The 21798-nt window shown below is 36.3% G+C and overlaps 1 protein-coding gene across 3 annotated transcripts in view; it reads left to right on the top strand.

The window, feature by feature from the left end:
- Positions 1 to 7205: 7205 nt before the first annotated feature.
- The window catches only part of LOC6039195 (fibroblast growth factor receptor homolog 1), a 52220-nt gene continuing 37627 nt past the window's right edge, over positions 7206 to 21798 (top strand). For 2 of the 3 annotated variants that reach the window (XM_038266602.1, XM_038266600.1), the window contains exon 1: positions 7206 to 7911. The gene's annotated coding sequence lies outside the window, so the exon portion shown is untranslated. Of the gene's footprint in view, positions 7912 to 18952; positions 19091 to 21798 lie in introns of those variants that run through there. The other variant, XM_038266601.1, reaches the window with a different exon arrangement.

The raw sequence follows: 21798 nt of genomic DNA, 5'->3' as shown, positions 1-21798 counted from the left end.
GATTTCCTTTTTCCTTCACAACGCGACCGGCACGGCGATGTTCTACGGTAGCATGTGCGACAAGCTCCTCGTGGCCTGTCCAACCAGCCTCCTTGGATTTGGACTTCTTTGCCCCACGCGCGCGAACATTTTGTGTGTTTAATGAATGAACGAGAGTGCGAGTGAATGAATGTCGCGTCTGTGTCTCTTTCTGAATGATGCTGATGTTTTCAATATTTGAACGTTTCTAGCGAGATGCGCAAGGTGCAAGATTCAAAGATTGCGGACAAACATCGCCGGGAATCCGGGAAGAAGCACTGGATGTGGAGATTTGCATCCAGCAGCATCCAAACCGTTAGCGAGTTGCACCAGCAACAGTCCGTCTTTGGTAGACGAATTTGGGTCGGGTGCACGGAAACTTAGTGGCTAATAATAGCTTAGAAGTGTTGGTAAAAGGAAGCTCTAATAATAATATGCATCAGCGTCGTTTGTGGAGAGCCCTGCTTGGCAAGCAAACGTCGCTGAATGTGCGAAAATAGCCCCTAATTGGAGGTAATCAAGATGTTTTCTAGGAAATGTTTCTCTTTTTTTTTGCAGCAATCGTGTTCGCGTTCCAATTATGGCCAGACACTGGAGGAGCACATTCAGGCCAAAGTGTTGGTTGCATCTAATTTCAGCTAAATATATGATTGCTGTTTCGTACATCTGGATCTGGAATCGATTTTCTGCTCAAAAGAACCAAATAAAAAAATCACCAAAAAAGATCACGGTGTGACTGTATCGGCCGGGCTGGCACCGGAGGTCCACTCCGGGACGCGATCCCACTACTGCTTACCGCGGAGACTTTTAGCTGCTGGTTTTCACCCCTCGCTCGGTTCATCTCTCTTTAGCCAACCTGAATGCATCGGGCTCCCCCATTGCACCCATATTGACGGTCAGCTTAGTGCGGACGTCCCGTCAACATGGACCTGACCGGCACACAGTGGACCCCAACCTCAAGCCAGTCCAGTGATCCGACTCGTGAGTAGCTCACGTTACAGGAGGCGCCACGTTCCCAGTCGAAGGCGGGGCTGACAACAGCGTTACTTGAACAGATGGTACGGTTCAATTTGATAATGCTGTGCTATCAAAAAGCGTGTTCACGGTTGGCTGCGATTCGAGTTATTTTTAGCAGAGTATGAAACCTAAATTTGTAGCTATTATGTGTTGGTATTCGTTTGTGTTTTATATAATAATGGTTTACAACTCCAAAATATGCATCAATTTAGATCCGTGCTAATACTGATGATATTGAAAAGAGTAGATTGAAAAATCGGCCAAACAAATTTTCTTTGCACCATTTTTTTCTGAATAGTCTCATCAATACCTAAAACTTTGACCAAGACACCAAACCGATCAGTAAATTCTTTCAAAAGATACAGATTTTCCGAATATTTACGCAATAAAAATCGAAATTTCAATATCCATGCCCAAATTTCAATATTTATAAGCGAAAAGTAATCAGCATTTGAAAATATTTAATATTTAAGGGGTAACATACATGTATATCAGCAAAAAAGTCTTAGGGTAGTATAGGCACACACTTCATTTAAAAAAATATATTTTTTCGGGCCACTAAAATATACATTTTCACCTACTAACAAAACAAATTTGAAGATATTTGGTTGCATCATTGCCGAGATCATTGCCAAAAAACACGTGCCACGATATCTCAACACTGTCTTGACCAAATCGGCACAAAATTTTGGTGAAAACTCGTTAAACCGATTCCGTGTGCATGACGAAGGCCGATTTTCAAAAAAATTATTCAAAAAAAGATAAAAATATTTCTGTGTGTTTTTTTTTTTAATAAAAAACAGTTAGTTTTTGATTTATGTATTTTTTAAAAAGCTAATTTTAAAAATTGGGCTTTGTCATACACACACGCAGAAAAAAATTTTGTAGAATCAGCCTGTACGAGGTTTGAATCAACAAAATTTGTGTTGAATATAATCAACGCCGATTTTGCGTTGAAACAAAACTTGATTTTCTCGATTCCACAAAAGTCTTTTGTTGTTTTGAAAATGCTGCTTTGACGTTTAGCGTTGATTCAACAAAAATCATGATTTTCAAATCAACAAAACGTTTTGTTGATTCAAATATGCCTTATTTTTCTGCGTGCACGGAATACATCTTGAGATTCTTCAAAAAACGCCAACAAACACTTTGCGCATGGCAAAATTTAGAGCTTAAATCGTCTCTTACTCAGTTTAATCATGAAATATCTTCATGAAACATTCAGGAGTGAAACATTCATCTTTTGAGTGCAATTAACAAATATTCTTTAACTCCAAATCTCTTTAATATAAAATTGTGTGATCTCTACATGCACGTAACCCCTTAATTGGAACCAAGCAAATTTTAAAAATGTATTATACGCGATACGATAATACTCAAATAATTAGAAAACAATACACAAAAAGTGTCAAACGAAAAAGTGACCAACCACCGGGGGTTGAGCGTATCATAATCATTTACCTTTTTACCATTTCAAAAACATATCTAAAAAAAAAACAAATCAGGAGTTTTTTTTTTTTGAAAAGGTCCAAAAAAACAAATTTCCAGTTTTTGCTTTTTGGATGTTTTTGAAACCGCCTTGAGTCAGGGGGTTTAAAAATCACCCAAAAAGCAAAAACTGAAATTTTTGTTAATTGGACCTTTTCAAAACAACTCCAGAAATTGAGTTATCGGGAACTTTTTTTCTCTGTTTTCGAATTTTCTTCTTGTAATAAATTTTGATTTGAGTTTTTTTACGAACAAATCTCTGTTATTATTTTGTGTTATTAAAACAGCTAATCTGATAACTAATTCTTACCTCCTCTGACAATAACAGAACTGGAACTTTTCCAGTTATTTACACCTTTTCGGGTTAGTAATAAAAATTGGAGATGATAAGTGAGTTTATGTAGAATATGTTCTTGTTTGATTACTTCTAATTTGATGACAATTGAAGCTAAATTGACCAAAATTTCAAATCGATCAAAAATCTAAAAAAATCAATGTTGTGAAAAAGTGATGACAAATTTTGTTTTATATTTAATATTGTCCGTATTTTTTTTTGGTTTTGAAGAGATGATATTTATTTACCTCTTCTTGAAAATTTCTCAAAGAATTTCTAGAAATCAAAAAAAAAAAATAATCTAAAAAACGAAGATAGAACATAGACAACATGACACAACTACGAGCATCAAGTATCAATCAACTGCAATTTGTATTTTTAAAGTTCTTTTTTCAAATCATTCAGGAGAAACCCCGATCGATCTACTTATACAAACAAAGGTTTATGATCCCGGGCAGACGGTAATAACAAAATTCATGCCGTTTCAATAACAAATACTTTTAAAATAACAGAAAATGTTATGTAATCTTTTTGAAAAATCCATTCATGAATAAGAGTTTAATAACAGTTTATGTTATCGTATCAAAATTAGTTATTGGTCTGATGTTGGTTCAAAGTCAAAACAACTTGGGAATATTTTTTTTTTGTTATGGAAGAATAACTCCAACTGTTATCAGGATGATAGGATAAACTGTTAAAATATCAAAAAATAATAACAAAGTTTTGTTCGAAGAATTACTAAAAATTTTACTTGTCTGTTATTACAATAACAATCCAATAACAAAAAATCATAACGACGGATAACAAATCTTGTTATAAATAATAAAAAAAAATTTATTCCCAAGTTATTCCGTCTGGTCGGGACAAAGGAATTTTCTGAAAAATTTACTAAAACTGTACTCACAACAGCGTCTCCTTGTCTCTGATTCCCCAAAACCATAAAGGTCAATAAACATAAATCGCGGTAGCGCGGAAAGTGCACACGAGTGCAAGGAACGCACGCACGCACGATGATGAATTGCTGTACGCGTAGCACGACTGTCGTGATTTTGAGGTTTAATTTACAGCGACATGTGGCACAACGTCAAACTCCGAAGTGCAGCACAAGAAACATCAACATCACCATCACCCCAAAACATAAGTCATGTCTCGAAGCAGAGAGCAGAGCAATTTGGAGATTCTCCATCGCTCCTGACTCCAGATTAACGCGTTATTATTATTATTATTAGTTGTGGCTATGTTTTGTGAAGACTCTTTCCCCCTTTTTGTTTTGGTTGTGTTTGTATGGGATTTTAGAGAAAAGCGCATTAGATGTTGGAAGGGTTTAAATTGGATAAACAACACAAAAGGGAAAACAAATTTATAGAAAGCGAAAGGATTAGAATAATGTGCTGTTTGTATTTGGGAAAACACAGTAGGCTAAGTAAATTTTAAATAAATTTCGAATGATGACAACATAAGCATACAGGAAAGCTTTAGTCAACATCACAGTCAAGATACCGGGGTTTTACTGTAATATTAAAAATATTTTAACAGAAGGTTCGTCGCTTGATTAAATGTAGAGTTTGTGAATTTGAATAATTAGAGTTGAAATTTTAAATTAATTATGAAAAAGCATCAGTAACTGTTTTTTTTCTGAAATAAAAAAAAAACACCGTAAAGCTGCAGACAGAGTGGCGCGACACTTCAATTTTTGATAAGTTTCATATGGGTCGTCTGACGATCGACGCACAACGCACACTGCGTCGCCTTAAAACAAGGTGACACTAGACGGCTTTATGTGCATCATCGCGGTTGAAGGGGACGAAGCCTCCTAGATCCAGTACCCGTCCACACACATGAGGGCACATTCAGAATGCATTTTTGTCTAGGAGGTCGTGCGCTGCACCGCGAAGCTGCTGGTTGGGACGAAATCCCAGAAAAAAATCTCGTCCACCCCGCCCGGCCACCGTTGGAGTATTGTTTTCCGTTTAAATTTAATTATGTTTTTATTTCTGACACTTTATGATATGGGAGTGAGTTCCCCCTTAACGTTTTTTTTTTTCGTTGGTTTCACCCAAAATAGAGATTGGCCTAGAACAGAGAAGTCCCCACACTCTATTTTGTGACAGATTTAATTATAGAGGACACAGTTTTCAATTTGTCAAACGATTGTCTTTCCGGTAGGTCTCGATTACTCAGCAACGAGAACTTCCGGTTTTTGGCTGTGTCAACTCAGGAGAGTCGATCTTATTACGTGCTAACCTTGCCTGCGGGGACGGGGTGCCAACTGCTGTTTGTTGTTGGAACTGAGACGTGTCAAACATGGGTTTTGGACCGTTATTGAGATATCGTTGAGATGGAGCCATCTCGATGCACGGTTAGCGGGGATGTGACGACAGTCATCCGGTCAAATTTGAGAATCTGAACTGGAGGTGAAAAAAAAAACTATTTTTGTATATTGCAGCTTACGGGGATAGATTTTCCCGCGCAAAATATGGTAATTTAAACGTCAAGAAACAATTCCAGGAAACTAGATACAATCCACAAGTTAGATTCAATTAACACTTGTAGCACCAACGGGGTTAAAACTTACGCAAAGCACCAAGTTGGTCAAAAAAGTTGGAAATGCAACCTCAACCGGCATTTGTCTCGGCGAAAACTCAACCGATTTGGATGATTATTGTTGCATTCGATCCGGAAGAATGTCAAGAATCACCTCCAATAAGGTAGATATTAAAAAGATGCGCCTACCTTAAGTTATAATAAAAAAGGGCATTTCCAACTTTTTTTTCCAAGGGTTGTATGAGCCGGCGGAGCTGCATTTCCAACTTTTTTGACCCCGTTGGGGCTGCAAGTGTTATTAAATTGAAGAAAACAAATCAACTGACAGCCATGTTTATGAGTTGATTTGTTCTTTGCAGTGATACACAGTAGCAGTGTGACAAGTCCTATTTTTTTATCAGCTTACCTGTCACAAAATAACACACAAGCGTAGGCATATTATAAAATATTCATTGTGACAACTCAAAATCAAATTAAAAAAAAACTTTTCGCACCAATGATTGCTTATTTGACATACTATTTTTTCTAAATCGTCAGCTGTGTGCTATCTTGTGACATAGACCATTTTGGTCGAAAATGAGTTAATGATGACGTTTTGCTATACTCAACAAACACTACAAGATGCTTTAACCCGATTTTGGAAACTCGCTTCCGTTTCCCGGGTATCGCAATACACACTTGTGACATAGAACAATTTATCATCAAAATGATCGTGTACACTTGTGACACGTCAATACATGGTGTTGGAAAATGTGGAAAAATTTTCTTGTTTTTCACAAATTTATGTATACACATACTTTCTAAAGGCAATGCAATCTTTTGTTTTTGAAAATATACTGATTAAGTCGATTAAACCATTGATTTAAGCTTATTTTAGTTTGTATGGGAATTCTGTGCACACTTGTGACACGTTGTACAATTTTACTTTCGACACACACTTGTGACACGTGCTTTTCAGATTTTTGTTTACATTATTTACTGTATCTTTTAACTGGTGTAACCAAATTAGTTGAAACTTGGAGTGTTTGTAAGCGATAGTATACGAACCGATTGCTTCAAAAAGTTTGGCTTTATCATTCATAGTTTTGAAATTATTTACCAACAAACTTTAAAAATCGATTTTCTCGAAAAGTACTAAATGGTCGTTGTCACAAGATAGCACACAACTGACGATTTCTAGAGTTTTTTTAAAAGGTCATATAAACATTAGAAAGACAATAGCTTATAGGACCTTTTCAAAAAAAAACTCTGGATTTAATTTAAAATGCATAATAGTTGAGTCGTAAAGGTAGTCGATCTTTTCAGAATTATTAAATCACTAATTTTGTGATACATTACAGGATCTTGAATGAGCAAAACTTTCCGAAGACTATTTCTAATTCATGAACACCCTGTACTCATTCAAACTAAATCCACCCGAACAGCACTGTCCGTTGGCCGAACTCCGATCACTTCTCTCTGCTCTGGTCAAAAAGCTGAATGAGCAACAGGATTATGCTCTGTTTACGTTTCTCTTTCGCTGCTTTTGATCACCACGAGAGAGAGAGAGAGAGTAAACAGCTCTCTCTGAAAAGGGAACCACCAACATCCGCTTGCCACAACGGGAAAACCATGTGCCGAATTTTCCTTCACATTCTAATCCTCAGAGAGCGTGTGAGAAAATCTCAACGCTTGCCGCCCAGAGCGAATCGTCTTCGGTTGCTCTTCGGGTTTTTTTTTTGTTATGCTGTGCTATGCTGCTTCCCACCGTCGCGCGCCGGCTTAGCGGCCAACTTCGATCCAAGCCGTGGATTATTGCCTGTTGCGCACTGCCAGAGAGAGGCCGCCGATCGCAGTTTCTTTGGGAGAAAGGACTTGGATTTTTCACGCAGACCGGCGATCGCTAGTTCAGTACGCTACCGACTGTCGAAGCTAGCGGACGTGCTCGCGAGCAACTTTTGCGTCGTTTTGTGTGTTGGGAAAGTGAGATTGTGATTGTGAAAAGTTTAGGTGCGTTTGAAATGGAATGAGACAAAATAATTTTGAGGAAAAAAAGTTTGGGAAATAAAAGTGACAAAAAAACAACAAAAGGGAGAATTGTATTGAAATTCAAAGAAGATATCAGTGTCACACAAATCGGAAACGAAACGAAGTAAAACGATTGGAAAATGTAAAAAAAAGCATAAAACAAAATTCAGTGACTGTGATTGACAGTGCAAGACACAGGAATCAAGTGTCATTCGATCTACCGACTGTGTCGATTGTTCATCCAAGTAGGCAGCAAAGCCGCACAGCAGTCACAGCACACTAGATCATCCCGGAGATCTAGAACGAGTCGCCGCCACCGCAACATAACGAATCAATTGTGTCCCAATCTTTGTGCAGCCAACAGAAGAAGACAGAATCACTTGAAAAAAAAAATCGTCGGAATAATTGGATTAAGCTCGACGGATCACACCGAGGGTTAACCTTTTAACCAGGGATTACGTACCGGAGCGGATACAGCGATCGACACCGGACCTTTTCAACAGGTAAGTTCTGCACTTCATTCAATTTAGTTTGAGAATGCCCAGGTTTCAAATTTCCGGCCCTGTCGGCCTGGTGGGAAAAGGTTCCCAGGGTCGCCATAAATTTCCCACCTTGAACCAATAAACAAACCGTGGCCGCTCCGACGGACTAGTGGAGATTTCTTGGAATCGAACCAGATGTAGTGAAACCAACAGCGGGGGAGGGAAATGTGGGGGTACGTTTAGCAAGAGTTTACAAATTGGACCAGTGCCGATTTTCCCTTTCGAAAATAGTATAAATTTTGAGCGCCAAGTGCGCCGACAAGTTGGTAATACAACGAGCTTGGCAATAAGTTGGTGGTTTGGTGGTGGAGTGTTGGACAACATCCTGATCCAGTATTTATCCTCGACTTATGAAAGAGATTAGAGGAATTATATTGATTTTTTTGTAAATGAAATGCTTTTACAATTTAATACTTTCAATAAAAATAACAAACCTTTATTTAAATCTTGACAAAGCAGCATGTATTGTGTATTGAAATCCTTTAAAATACTTAATAATTTAAAATAGGTTTGAGTATGATATTTCAAAACAATTCATAAAAAGTGTTAAACAAGGTTATTCAAATGGGTTAAATGCCTTACACATATTTGTTTTGCTGAAATTCATAATAAACCAATTTTGATTGAATTCTTTGGTTTTCTAAAATAAGAGAAAATTTTGAACATCAAAAATATTAAATACTTTAATGCTTTAGTCAAGTTATTACAAAACACAAACTAAATATTTTAATTTTTTGTTTCTTTTTTTGAAGACCTGAATTTTTTTTAATATCATTAAAATATGTTTGGATTGTTTTTTTTATTTACAATAAACCAATTGTTTGTGTGTGTTTTTGAAGTCGTCTTGAGTCAAAAGTATTCAAAATCATACAAAAAGGCAAAAAATAAAATTTGATTTAAAAAACTCTAGATTTGAGCACAAACTACTCAACAGCAAAAATGATATCAGAATATTCAAAATTCGTGATCCTGAACCGGATTTTTTTTTTAAGTATTGGTGAGAAGAATTCAGGAAGAAATAGTTACACTCTAAAAAAATACCCATTTTTATCAAACGATTTCACACAAAATATGAATAACGCAACATTTTGAACAATGACGATATTGTTAATTCATTTGGACAATTCATTTTTAAATATAATCTTGTTGGCCAAAAATGCAGTTTTGAAGTATTTTAGAAAAAAATATTTTTTGCCCGCGGATTTTTGGGCGGATTCTTAAAGGGGGAAGACGAAAACTTTGAAAAATATTTGCAAAAAACGTATTGAGTCTTAAAAATAATTTTCAATTTCTGATATCTAGGGATTTTTTTGAAAAGGTCCTATAAACTATTGTCTTTCATGTGTTGATAGGACCTAAAAAAACGTTACTTAATGCACCTTTAAGTGGTTGGTGCCTTCCTCGCAATCATAAAGTGAATACACTCATGCAAACAACCTCAAAAAATTGTATAAATAACACTTATTTCTATCAAAATATCTGAGATCCGGCCTCAAAAAAAGTGTATTAAAAGACTAAAGTACTTATAACTTTTGATAGGCCTGTCAGATCTTCAATCTTCTGGGCTTGTTGGAAAGGTCTTTTGATTACCTATCCAACGATGGGTCGCACCCGGACAACTTTTTCATCAACATATTTGAGATCTGGCCTAAAAAGGTGTATAAATAACTCTTAAGTGCGTATAACTTTTGATATGGTCGTCAGATCTCCAATCTTTTGAACGCGTTAGAAAGGTATTTCAAATACCTTTCTAACAATATATAGCATGACGGATTTTCTTACAAAAATCACCCTTTTTACAATCTTCCGAAGTTTAGCTGAAATCGTTTTTTTAGCATAACTTTTGAAGTACGTTTCTAAACTTCATAATATTAACTAGAGTCTTGTGGGACCCCAAGATGGATCGAATGAGACCAGAACGGTCCAAATCGGTTTAGCCAGTACGGAGATAATCGTGTGCATATTTTTCGGTGCACGGACTCACATCCAGACACACGCACAGACATTCGTTCAGAATTTGATTCTGAGTCGATAGGTATACGTAAAGGTGGTTCTACGAGGTCGAATTAAGAAGTTCATTTTTCGAGTGATTTTATCCAGCTTTTTAAGCGAAAATGGCGTTCGAATGGTGAACGCCCGAAATGTCAAAATCACGCAGTGGTACCAACATTGCGAAAAAAGTGTGCCATGGCATGACAGCCACAATGTTGGTGCTACTGCGCGATTTTGACATATCGGACGTTCAACATTCGAACGCCATCTTTGCTTAAAAACCCGGATAGCCTTTCCTCATTATCATTTATCAGCACAATGACCATTCATTGTCAAACCCCGATGATTTGACACCAACTGTTGTCAAATGATCGGGATTTCAAGTAGAACTTTAAATAAATTTTGCAAATTAACTTTTCGGCTTTTCTTGACATACTCTTGCCTGACAGCTCGTTCCAAGGGTACCATAGTTGATCCACCTAAAAATGTTGATCTATCAATTAAATTTTTGAAGAAAATTTGTTATTTTTTTAATTATCATAGGACTTTGGACAATACGACCAAATGAGACAGGTTCTTTAAATTAAAACAAAAAACTAGTTTCCTCATTCTCGATTTAATCGGAAAATCTTGAAAAATGATTTGTTTACAACCAGAAAATTACTACTTAAGGCGCCATCACTTCTATTTCGGCAACCTTGCCCCGGAAATGGCACTATAGAACCACTCCGTCCGTCTCCACCGAATGTAAAGCACCCAAAAGACCTGCCAAGAGTTGACACGATAAATTAGGGGAAAAAACGCTCGTATTTTCCCCAAAAAGCTAGCAAAAAAATCACAGCACTACTCATCGTTTCGTATGTTTGACATCACTTTTATGGCCACCGAGTACGACGTGTGCTGACCCTGCACGACTCGACGCTGTCTGTCTGTCCAATGTATAGTAGTACAGTTTTACGGTGACCAACCCCGGTTCAGAAGGTGCCAAAGAAACCGCGGTGCGGCTGTCACGCCAAGATCGAGTTCGAGAAAAAATCACTCCCAAATCTATAAATATTGATTCCGTCGTCGTGGTCCGCTCTCGTTGTCGTTCACATATACTTCTTTTTTCCAATAAGAAGAGTAATCAACTTGATGGATTTGGTCCATTCCACCGGAAGCGGTCACTTTGCTCGGTTTGGCAAGGTTGCCAGAAAGGCTGGAATCGGCGGTTTCGAAGAATTTCGAGGTTAGGATGTCACACTGGCCAACAATCGATCTGGCACGGTACCCGCAGTTGAGGGCCACCAGACTACATCTAATTAATGATGTGTCGTCCCCGGTTTGGGTGCCAAGTGATGCAGTCCCAGAACGGCACAGATGATCTTCGAGGGGGGTGCGGGAGATCTACTCGAGCATTGTTCGAGTCGAAATCAATCAACGCTCTCGAAAATTTCCAAATCTCAAAAGCGTGTCTAGCGATTTCCACGAAACTATACCTATACACAACCAACAGCTGGGGAGCAACCCTTGAGCTGAAAGAAACAACCCTTCTACCCCAGTCAAACACGCAAAACGGACATTAGGTATAAATTCCTAATTTTTAGGTATAATCGAACCTGACTGCAATAAGTTATTTTATTACTAATCGGCTATTAGTAATAAAATTACTAATAGCGTTTTAGTACGAGAATTCCTATATTTTAGGTATAATTGTAGAACCAAAATACCTAAATTTGAGGTATTTTCTGGAAAAGTGAGGGATCCAAAATTACTGATATTCAGGTATAATCCAAGATGGCGGACCATTATTATTCCTAATTTTTAGGAATAAATACCTAAATTTGAGGTATTTTCAGAAAATGTGAGGGATCCAAAATTACTAATATTTAGGTATAATCCAAGATGGCGGACCATGATTATTCCTTATTTCTAGGTATATATACCTAAATTTGAGTTATTTTCTGGAAAAGTGAGGGATCCAAAATTACTGATATTTAGGTATAATCCAAGATAGCGGACCATTATTATTCCTAATTTCTAGGTATAAATACCTAAATTTGAGGTATTTTCTGGAAAAGTGAGAAATCCAAAATTACTGATATTCAGGTATAATCCAAGATGGCGGACCATTATTATTCCTAATTTTTAGGAATAAATACCTAAATTTGAGGTATTTTCAGAAAAAGTGAGGGATCCAAAATTACTAATATTTAGGTATAATCCAAGATGGCGGACCATGGTTAGTCCTTATTGCTAGGTATAAATACCTAAATTTGAGATATTTTATGGAAAAGTGAGGGATCCAAAATTACTGATATTCAGGTATAATCCAAGATGGCGGACCATTATTATTCCTAATTTTTAGGAATAAATACCTAAATTTGAGGTATTTTCAGAAAAAGTGAGGGATCCAAAATTACTAATATTTAGGTATAATCCAAGATGGCGGACCATGGTTAGTCCTTATTGCTAGGTATTTTATGGAAAAGTGAGGGATCCAAAATTACTGACATTCAGGTGTAATCCAAGATGGCGGACCATGATTATTTCTTATTTCTAGGTATAAATACATAGTCGAGAACAGAACACTGATGAAGTCTGCAAGTAGTAGACGAAATACGTATCTGTCAAGATATTAAAATATATAGCGGAATTAAAAGGAACAACTCGTCTCTTTGTATTCACAGTAATGCATTCTGCTAAAACGCTCAACCAAACCACAATATCTCAATATTTTCTGGAAAAGTGAGGGATCCAAAATTACTGATATTCAGGTATAATCAAAGATGGCGGACCATTATTATTCCTAATTTTTAGGAATAAATACCTAAATTTGAGGTATTTTCTGGAAAAGTGAGGGATCCAAAATTACTGATAATCAGGTATAATCAAAGATGGCGGACCATTTATTCCTTATTTCTAGGCATAAATACCTAAATTTGAGGTTTTTCTATAAACGTGAGGGATCGAAAATTACTTATACTTAAGAATAATCAAAGATCAAATTAGGTATTATCCAAGAGATATGCAGGCAGAAGAAAACAATGGTTTATATGATATTAATATTTTTATTTATATCAAACACAACTATTTCATAAATGTTCTCACCTAAAAATGAATATTAAAATTTAAATTATATTTTATTTTTTCAATGCATCTATATTTTTAATATTGAATTTATCTTTTTCATAAATATTTTGGTTTTTTTATGCTTTAATTTTTTAATTGTTAAATATTTCAGTATTTTAATATTTCAATATTTTAATATTTTAATATTTTAATATTTTAATGTTTTAATATTTTAATATTTTAATATTTTAATATTTTAATATTTTAATATTTTAATATTTTAATATTTTAATATTTTAATATTTTAATATTTTAATATTTTAATATTTTAATATTTTAATATTTTAATATTTTAATATTTTAATATTTTAATATTTTAATATTAATATTTTAATATTTTAATATTTTAATATTTTAATATTTTAATATTTTAATATTTTAATATTTTAATATTTTAATATTTTAATATTTTAATATTTTAATATTTTAATATTTTAATATTTTAATATTTAAATATTTAAATATTTTAATATTTTAATATTTTAATATTTTAATATTTTAATATTTTAATATTTTAATATTTTAATATTTTAATATTTTAATATTTTAATATTTTAATATTTTAATATTTTAATATTTTAATATTTTAATATTTTAATATTTTAATATTTTAATATTTTAATATTTTAATATTTTAATATTTTGATATTTTAATATTTTAATATTTTAATATTTTAATATTTTTATATTTTAATATTTTAATATTTTAATATTTTAATATTTTAATATTTTAATATTTTGATATTTTAATATTTTAATATTTTAATATTTTAATATTTTAATATTTTAATATTTTAATATTTTAATATTTTAATATTTTAATATTTTAATATTTTAATATTTTAATATTTTAATATTTTAATATTTTAATATTTTAATATTTTAATATTTTAATATTTTAATATTTTAATATTTTAATATTTTAATATTTTAATATTTTAATATTTTAATATTTTAATATTTTAATATTGTAATATTTTAATATTTTAATATTTTAATATTTTAATATTTTAATATTTTAATATTTTAATATTTTAATATTTTAATATTTTAATATTTTAATATTTTAATATTTTAATATTTTAATATTTTAATATTTTAATATTTTAATATTTTAATATTTAAGTATTTTAATATTTTAAAATTTTAATATTTTAAAATTTTAATATTTTAATATTTTAATATTTTAATATTTTAATCTTTAAATATTTTAATATTTTAATATTTTAATATTTTAATATTTTAATATTTTAATATTTTAATATTTTAATATTTTAATATTTTAATATTTTAATATTTTAATATTTTAATATTTTAATATTTTAATATTTTAATATTTTAATATTTTAATATTTTAATATTTTAATATTTTAATATTTTAATATTTTAATATTTTAATATTTTAATATTTTAATATTTTTATATCTTAATATTTTAATATTTTAATATTTTAATATTTTAATATTTTAATATTTTAATATTTTAATATTTTAATATTTTAATATTTTAATATTTTAATATTTTAATATTTTAATATTTTAATATTTTAATATTTTAATATTTTAATATTTTAATATTTTAATATTTTAATATTTTAATATTTTAATATTTTAATATTTTAATATTTCAATATTTTAATATTTTTATATTTCAATATTTTAATTTTTAAATTAGGTATTTTCCAAGAGTTAAGCAGGCAGAAGAAAAACAAAATTTTAAATGATATTAATATTTTTATTTCCATAAAACACAACTTTTGCATAAATGTACGTACCTAAAATAAATATTTAATGATTTGAATATTTTAACATTATAATTTTGTATAATATTATATAATATATCTTTAATATTTCAATATTTATTTATTTTAAATATTTTTTATTATTTTAATATTTTAATATTTTTACAACTTCAACATTTTAATCTTTATATATTTGGAATTGTAGAATATAAGATTTTTTGGAGTTTTAAAATGTTTGGAATTAGAGATTTTTAAAATTTTCTCTCTCTCTTCTCTCTTTCTATTTTCTCGCTCTTCCTGTTCCCTGCTATCTCTCTCTTCCTTTCCTCTCAATTCAACTTTTTCTCTTTCTCTCCTACCATCTCTCCCTTTCTTTCTCTCCCATAATTTCTCACCTCTCTCTTTCCCACCTTCTCTCTACCTCTCCTACTCTCTCTCCTTCTCCTACTATCTCTCTCCCTCTCCTACAATCTCTCCCTCTCCTACTATCTCTCCATCTCCTACTCTCTCTCCAACTATATCTCTTATCCCTCTCTTTCTTCATCTTTGTCCCTCTCACTCCCACTTTCTCTCTCTCTTACTTTCTATCTTTCTCTTCCTCTACCCTCACCCTATCTCTTTCCCACATTTTCTTTCGCTCTTCCCCTCCAGCCTTCTCTCACAAACTCCCCCTTTCTCTCCCTTTTCTACTTTCTCTCTCCCTTTCCCATTTTCGCTCTCTTTCATTCCCTCTTCTCTCCCACTTTTTCTCTCCCTCTCCTCTTCTCTCTCCCACTTTCTCTTTCTTTCTCTCTTTCTCTTCATCTACCCCCACCCATTCACTTTCAGTCTCTCATACACACACGAACACACACGAGCACACACACACACACACACACACACACACACACACACACACACATGCGCGCGAACACTTCCACAAACGCATACATACACACACCCGCAACGTCCAACCAAATCACAAAAAGATAAAAATTGGTTCGTCAAACTCAAACTCGATACAACTTTTCATTCACACAATCGCCACGGTCGCACAATCTCCACGGTTGGGGTCCGTTTATACTTCCCTTTCCAGCTCTTCCGCAAATATCCGTCCCGAGATCCGTCCTCCAGAGCACGAGAGGGAAGTGGCGTTTTTAATTCCGCCGGGAGTTGAAGGTTCCGTCCTCCTCCTCCTCCTCTTCCACAAGTACGCGAGCCACACTTCCTCTAACAAGGATGCTCCGGGTTCCGTTCTCCGTGCAGAACCGGAGAGCCACTTTTCTTCCTGCACAAAACTTACCTTGCCAAAGTTCCTTAGTTTTCAGCAGCACTGCGGAACACCAACTCACAGCCACGAAATTATTTTGTTTTGACTTGTCAAAACGTGAATCGCAATTTTAGAACTAAAAATACTAAAATTTAGGAATTTTTAAGAAGTACTTCAGTGTTCTAAAAAAATCCTAAATTTTAGGAAGAAAAAAATACTAATTTTTAGGTATAATTTGACAAGCTAGAACATAAGTTCAAAAAATACTAAAAATTAGGAATTTATACCTAATGTCCGTTTTGCGTGAAAGGGGAGGGGGTCTGGTATTGGAAAACGACCCTGTTTTTCATCGCGTTTGCTCCGCCAATAAAAGCTATTTTTACCCGCGATTTGCGCTTTTCCGACCGATACAATGCTTGGCGGCGGTGGAAAACCTCACCAAGCCACACCATCTGTGTAACACGAGAACGTCTGAGAATGTGCACGGTTCGAGGGTTGTAAGTACAGCGAGAAGTATGGCGATCTTGCAGAGTTACGTAGATTCGGCTTAATGGGAAATTTCTACGAACGAATTTCACTTGGAAACTAAGTTGAGTAGATTTTCAAATTGTTTTAAATCAGAACATGTTCACATCGTAACTCATTGACATCAAAATTTATTTGAACTGATCATAATGCTAATATATCATTTTTAGCTGAATTCTTGAACATCTGAACTCATGAACTTTTGAACTCGTGAACATCTGAATTCGTGAACATCTGAACTCGTATTCATTTGTACTTGTAAACATATTAATTCGTGGACATCTGAACTAGTAACCATCTGAGTTTGTGAACATTTGAACTCGTGAGCATCTGAACTTTTGAACATCTAAGCTCATGAACATCTGCACTCATGAACATTTGAACTCGCGAACATCTGAACTCGTGAATATTTGAATTCGTGAACATCTGAACTCGTTAACATTTTAAAGGACCATCCATAAACCACGTGGCTAGCTTGTAAACATTTGATCTCGCGAACATCTTAACTCGTAACATCTGAGCTCGTGAACTATCAATATTAAATCTCTAGGTTTGTAAAACATAACCCCGATCTCCAACCCTGCTAGACGTCACACTCTTTTTCACGCCACCGATCGACACGTACCGCGCCAAACGTCCTTGAAGTCGTTGCACTCAACGCTACGATCACCTCATTCATCGCAAACCCTGCGCGATACGGCGATGCACCTACTCAATGCTCAACGCAACTCCCTTGCTCTCTCTCTCTCTCAACTGTTCATCGTTCATCATCTGAACCCGCAGCTTCCTCCTGTTCCGGCGAGATTCTTTCTAGACCAAGCGCGTAGGCCAGCCCAATCTGTCCCATAAGTCACCGCTCCGCAGTCTTGTCCCACGCGAGCTGTCAAAACAGTGCCGATCTCCGCGCACATCTCGCTTGTTACGAGCTTCACCTTAAGAACTGTCACCCTTAAGGGTCAACTTTGTACTAAAAATTAAACTTTTCGACGTCTCCCAACTGTTTAAAAGTGCGTGAAAATCGCAGTCGCGACTCAATTCGCGCGTGTTGATAAAACAATTAACCCGAACAAATTTCGGCAACATCAATCTCGAAGGGGGAAGCCCGCGCGGTCGTATCATAAAGCAACGGAGCGGGACACTTTTACGACCATGTTGGACACGTTAGAATGCGAAATTTTAATTTGTGCGAAGTGGTCCGGCCGCCGGCCGTTAGCCACGCGAGACTTTATAAACAAAAATTCGCCGGTCGCAGGGAAAAGATGAAGTGGCCAGATGAAAAACGTGCCACTGGCGGGATCAGACGACACGATTTTTCGTCATTGTTTGTTATGTTAATGGGCGCAAACAGTTTTTGGTAGTTTTTACCGGGGGTTACTGTGAGTGGACCTTAAAAAGAATCACCTTGTTTCGTCTGACAGTTTGTTTTGGTGACCTAATCGTTGATTGACATTGAACTGCGTTGATTCATGGCTAATCAATAATCAGCTAACGTGAACTTGAACAGAAGACAACCCCAAAATCAAAATTTTCTTTTAAGGCCGGACCACCAAGAACACATTACCAAACATAACCTAAACGATCGCACCAGATCGGATTCCACCAACAGTCACCCGGTTTTTATGATCTATACATCCCGTTCAGTTTACGACAACCAAGTTCTTCAAAACTCGCGGGAAAAAGAAACGGGTTAAACATAACCTCATTTTCCTCCCGAAAAAATCCCATTAATCCTGCGCCGACGCGCCGTACTAAAAGGATCACTCATTAAAACATTCCCGAGCATTAGCGCGGCGGGATCATCTCCGCGCCAGGAACACATGTTCCCGCGATCCCTCGATAAAACACGATACGGGGTAATTGGAGCCGGCGCGGACTAGCTCAGCTTACCTCGCCGCGACTTTGTTGTTTTGTTTAGATATCTTGGTTGCGCGCGCTGTCAGTTGCGATCCCAGATTTGTTTAGATATCTTGGCTGCGCGCGCTGTCACAAAAGTGAGGTTATTTGGCGTATTCGCCGACTCCGAAAATCGCGCCGAAATTGCCAAAGTGTCCGGATAGCAACACACATGTGTGTGGCAATTGTCCCGAAATTGACTGCAAAGCAATTTACCATTTATCTTCCGAGAGTGTCCTCCCGCCGCGGGTCGGATCCTTCCCACAGCTGTCGAGGGACATATGGGATGGAAGGCCGATGAATACAATTTCTACCCTTGTTTCGGTGCGGGGGAAGATTTCGTGGCAGACAACAGGGTCTTGGCACCAGTACACGTGGACTGGAAAAGATGAGACTCTCGATTATATTTAAATGAATGAAAAATTATCCCAAAATGAATGGTGCACATGTGTAACTGTTTTTTCTCCATTTTTTCAACAGTTGCGCTTGGAAGAAGGACCGGGACTTACATTTCGGCTTTTAGGGTTAGTTGTTCGATACTGAACCGTGAAAAAGTTGTTGATTAACCTCAAGTTCTGAAAAACTTCTTGAAGAGTATACCAAAACGTCACTCTACACACTGATTCAAGGTAAGCCAAACAGAGGTCAGCTCACCCTACTTTTAAATATTGCTCCTTGGAAAAAAAACTTTGGCATAAATCGCACTTGCAGTGGCCACTTTCTCAAAAAATGAACCCTCTGTTTTCGGTTTTGCTGCTGCTGGCTGTTGTTGCAGCTGGTTGTGGAGAAGCGTTTTTCAGCGACGAGAAAGAAAACAACAACAGTAGGGAATTGTCCTGTCAGTAACTTTTTTTTTCTTCTTGTGAATGTATGCCGCGAAGGAAACGTCAACCATTGGGAATCGAGGGACGCGATCGCGCGACAAAATTGCACGTCGTAAATTATTGCAGCTGCGTCGGAGAGACTGCGGTGACAGAATTTCCTGCAGGATTAACAAAGTAGGCCATTCTTGGACCTTTTTTTGACCAGTTTGATGTTGTTAGTTAGTTGGGCCACTATTGTTCATTTATCGGAAAACTTCACGCCACGTTACGCTTCTTAAAACTACGTATTCAGAGATATATGGAAGAATGTCAACAACAACAAAATATACAATGTGGAATGATTTAACAGAAACAATTAAGGTTTTTATCTTCGAGCTAATGCGACAATGCACGAAGTTATTTACTTCAAAATAACCTCGCTTTTTCGGTAGCTTCAAGGAGATTCGAGTAGTCAAACACGAACTTGCACTTTTTAGTGTTTGACAGTTTGCCAAACTCGCAAACAAATCAAAATATGGCAAGCTGACGTTTCTACAAACAACTGAAGGCAAACTGCGAAAAAGTGCGAGTTTGTTTGTTTGTCATAGTCTAATACCTCCTTCAGCAGCCGCCAAATCATACAATTCAAGAAAAACGGGATAGACTGCTTATCCACAAATCCACATTGACCCATTTACATGGTTTTGCTTCAATATGCTGTTCAACTCCAGCTTTGGATGATTTTGCGACCAAGCTTCTCCAGCTTCTCAAGATAGTCTGGTTTCGACTCCAACTGCTTACAGGTCGTTGAGTTTCGTAATTCCAAAATCACTGAATTGGTCAATTCCGCTCTGGACTTGATTCCCCATCGATAATCCACGTTTTCATCACAGCAACCGTGACATTCCATTACCAGCTGTCCAAAGGCGGACCTCCTTTTACCCGATCAAAGTATGCTGGCGTGGCTCGGCATACACTGCTAATCGAAACCCATAAATCTCGCTACCGATGATACCCACCCGAGCGAACCGTCATCATCGACGCTGGAGATGCAATCGTCTTCGTCGTCGCCGCTGGACATTCCGTCACGTTTTCGTCCAACAATCGGCCAATCGAGAAATTCAAAAGAGAGATGTGAGCCGGTAACATGGAGTTAAACTTTCGCAACTGTCATGGTAAACTTCACAGAAGCTTGACAGAAAGTTTAACTCCATGTTGCACTTTTAATTTCTCGATTGTTTTTCCATGCGGTTCCCCACCGAAAACCGTCGTGCTCCCGATTACTCATTAGCACGCGCCCTCCGCCCGAGATGAATGTCAAAAATTGCTTAACCTCAAAACGCCGAGTCCATTGTCGTCGCAGTTGGCGTTGTTTTCCTCGAACGCGCACGCCGAGATTGGATCCGCTCGATAGCTCAATTTGTTAGCCGGCTGGAATCTACTCTATTAGCGTTATCGCTGCTACCCAATCTCCGAGGTTCTCGTTCTCGAGTGACTTTGATTTTCCTGATCCATCTCGCAGCGCTGCGCTGCGCGGGTACGGTTTAATTCAATTTGTTGTTTGTTTCGATTGAGACACAGCACAGACGTGCGGACAAACCCCTCAGAAGAGATCAGAAACAACGCATCTCGGCACTTGGTGGCCCCTCGGCAGGTCTGGCGTGTATCATCGCGGCGCAGCAACTGCGAGATTAAGCGTAATTTGATTAATAACGTAATTACAAGAGTGATACGAACGGTTAACTTGGGAGATTCTTTCTTCCCGGTTGTCTGAGAAGACGGAGAAGAAAGGGGGGCACCACTTGTGATCTGTGCGCGCAGATGTACAATTGGAGCACCCCTCGAACCCAGAGCTGTTGGTGTACGAGCTCCGGCAATAAGACTCAATTGAGCATTACTTAGGAGGAATTTATCTGCGGTTCAAGTACATACACTCGCCACAATCAGTGATTACTCGACGACGAAACTCACGTGCGATCCAAGAAGGCGATGTCGTGGTGCTTTCAGCGGTCATCGTCGTCGAAGCAGACGGCCGCGTCTGTTTCTAATTCCAGCTCGGTAGCCTCAACGATACCAATCGCTCAAACCTGGTAGCTTAATTAATTCATGAGCAACTCGGCGATGACATTAAAGGAAGCTATAAAACATTTTACGAACCTTCGAGGTTCGAAACGCAACCCCGCATTTACGTATTCAATCGACACGATCATTTCTATTTCCACCGACCGTCCAAGACTCAGGTGTACTCTCGCCTACTGTGCGACAACAATCGAAGGATTGCGCTGAAGAACCTCGGCTGCGAGGATGCCCGAAGTAGGCGCGATCAACGATCCACGTCACGAAACGGCGATCGCGAGCTAAAGTTTTGTAGTTTCTGCTTTCGAGTTCCATTCGGAGTCGAAGTTCGTCGAATTCTCGGAACGCAGTCAAACAGGATGTCAGATGAGAAGCTTGCTGGGGAATTCAATCATTTGAATTTAAAGTGGATGCGACGACGGTTTGACTCTTTGAGCAGACACTTATTCGGGAGTTGC

This window comes from Culex quinquefasciatus, chromosome 1 (assembly GCF_015732765.1).
Source record: "Culex quinquefasciatus strain JHB chromosome 1, VPISU_Cqui_1.0_pri_paternal, whole genome shotgun sequence".
NCBI lineage: Eukaryota > Metazoa > Arthropoda > Insecta > Diptera > Culicidae > Culex > Culex quinquefasciatus.
Note: the sequence above shows the minus strand (reverse complement) of the source record. Positions and strands in the feature narration are given on the sequence as shown.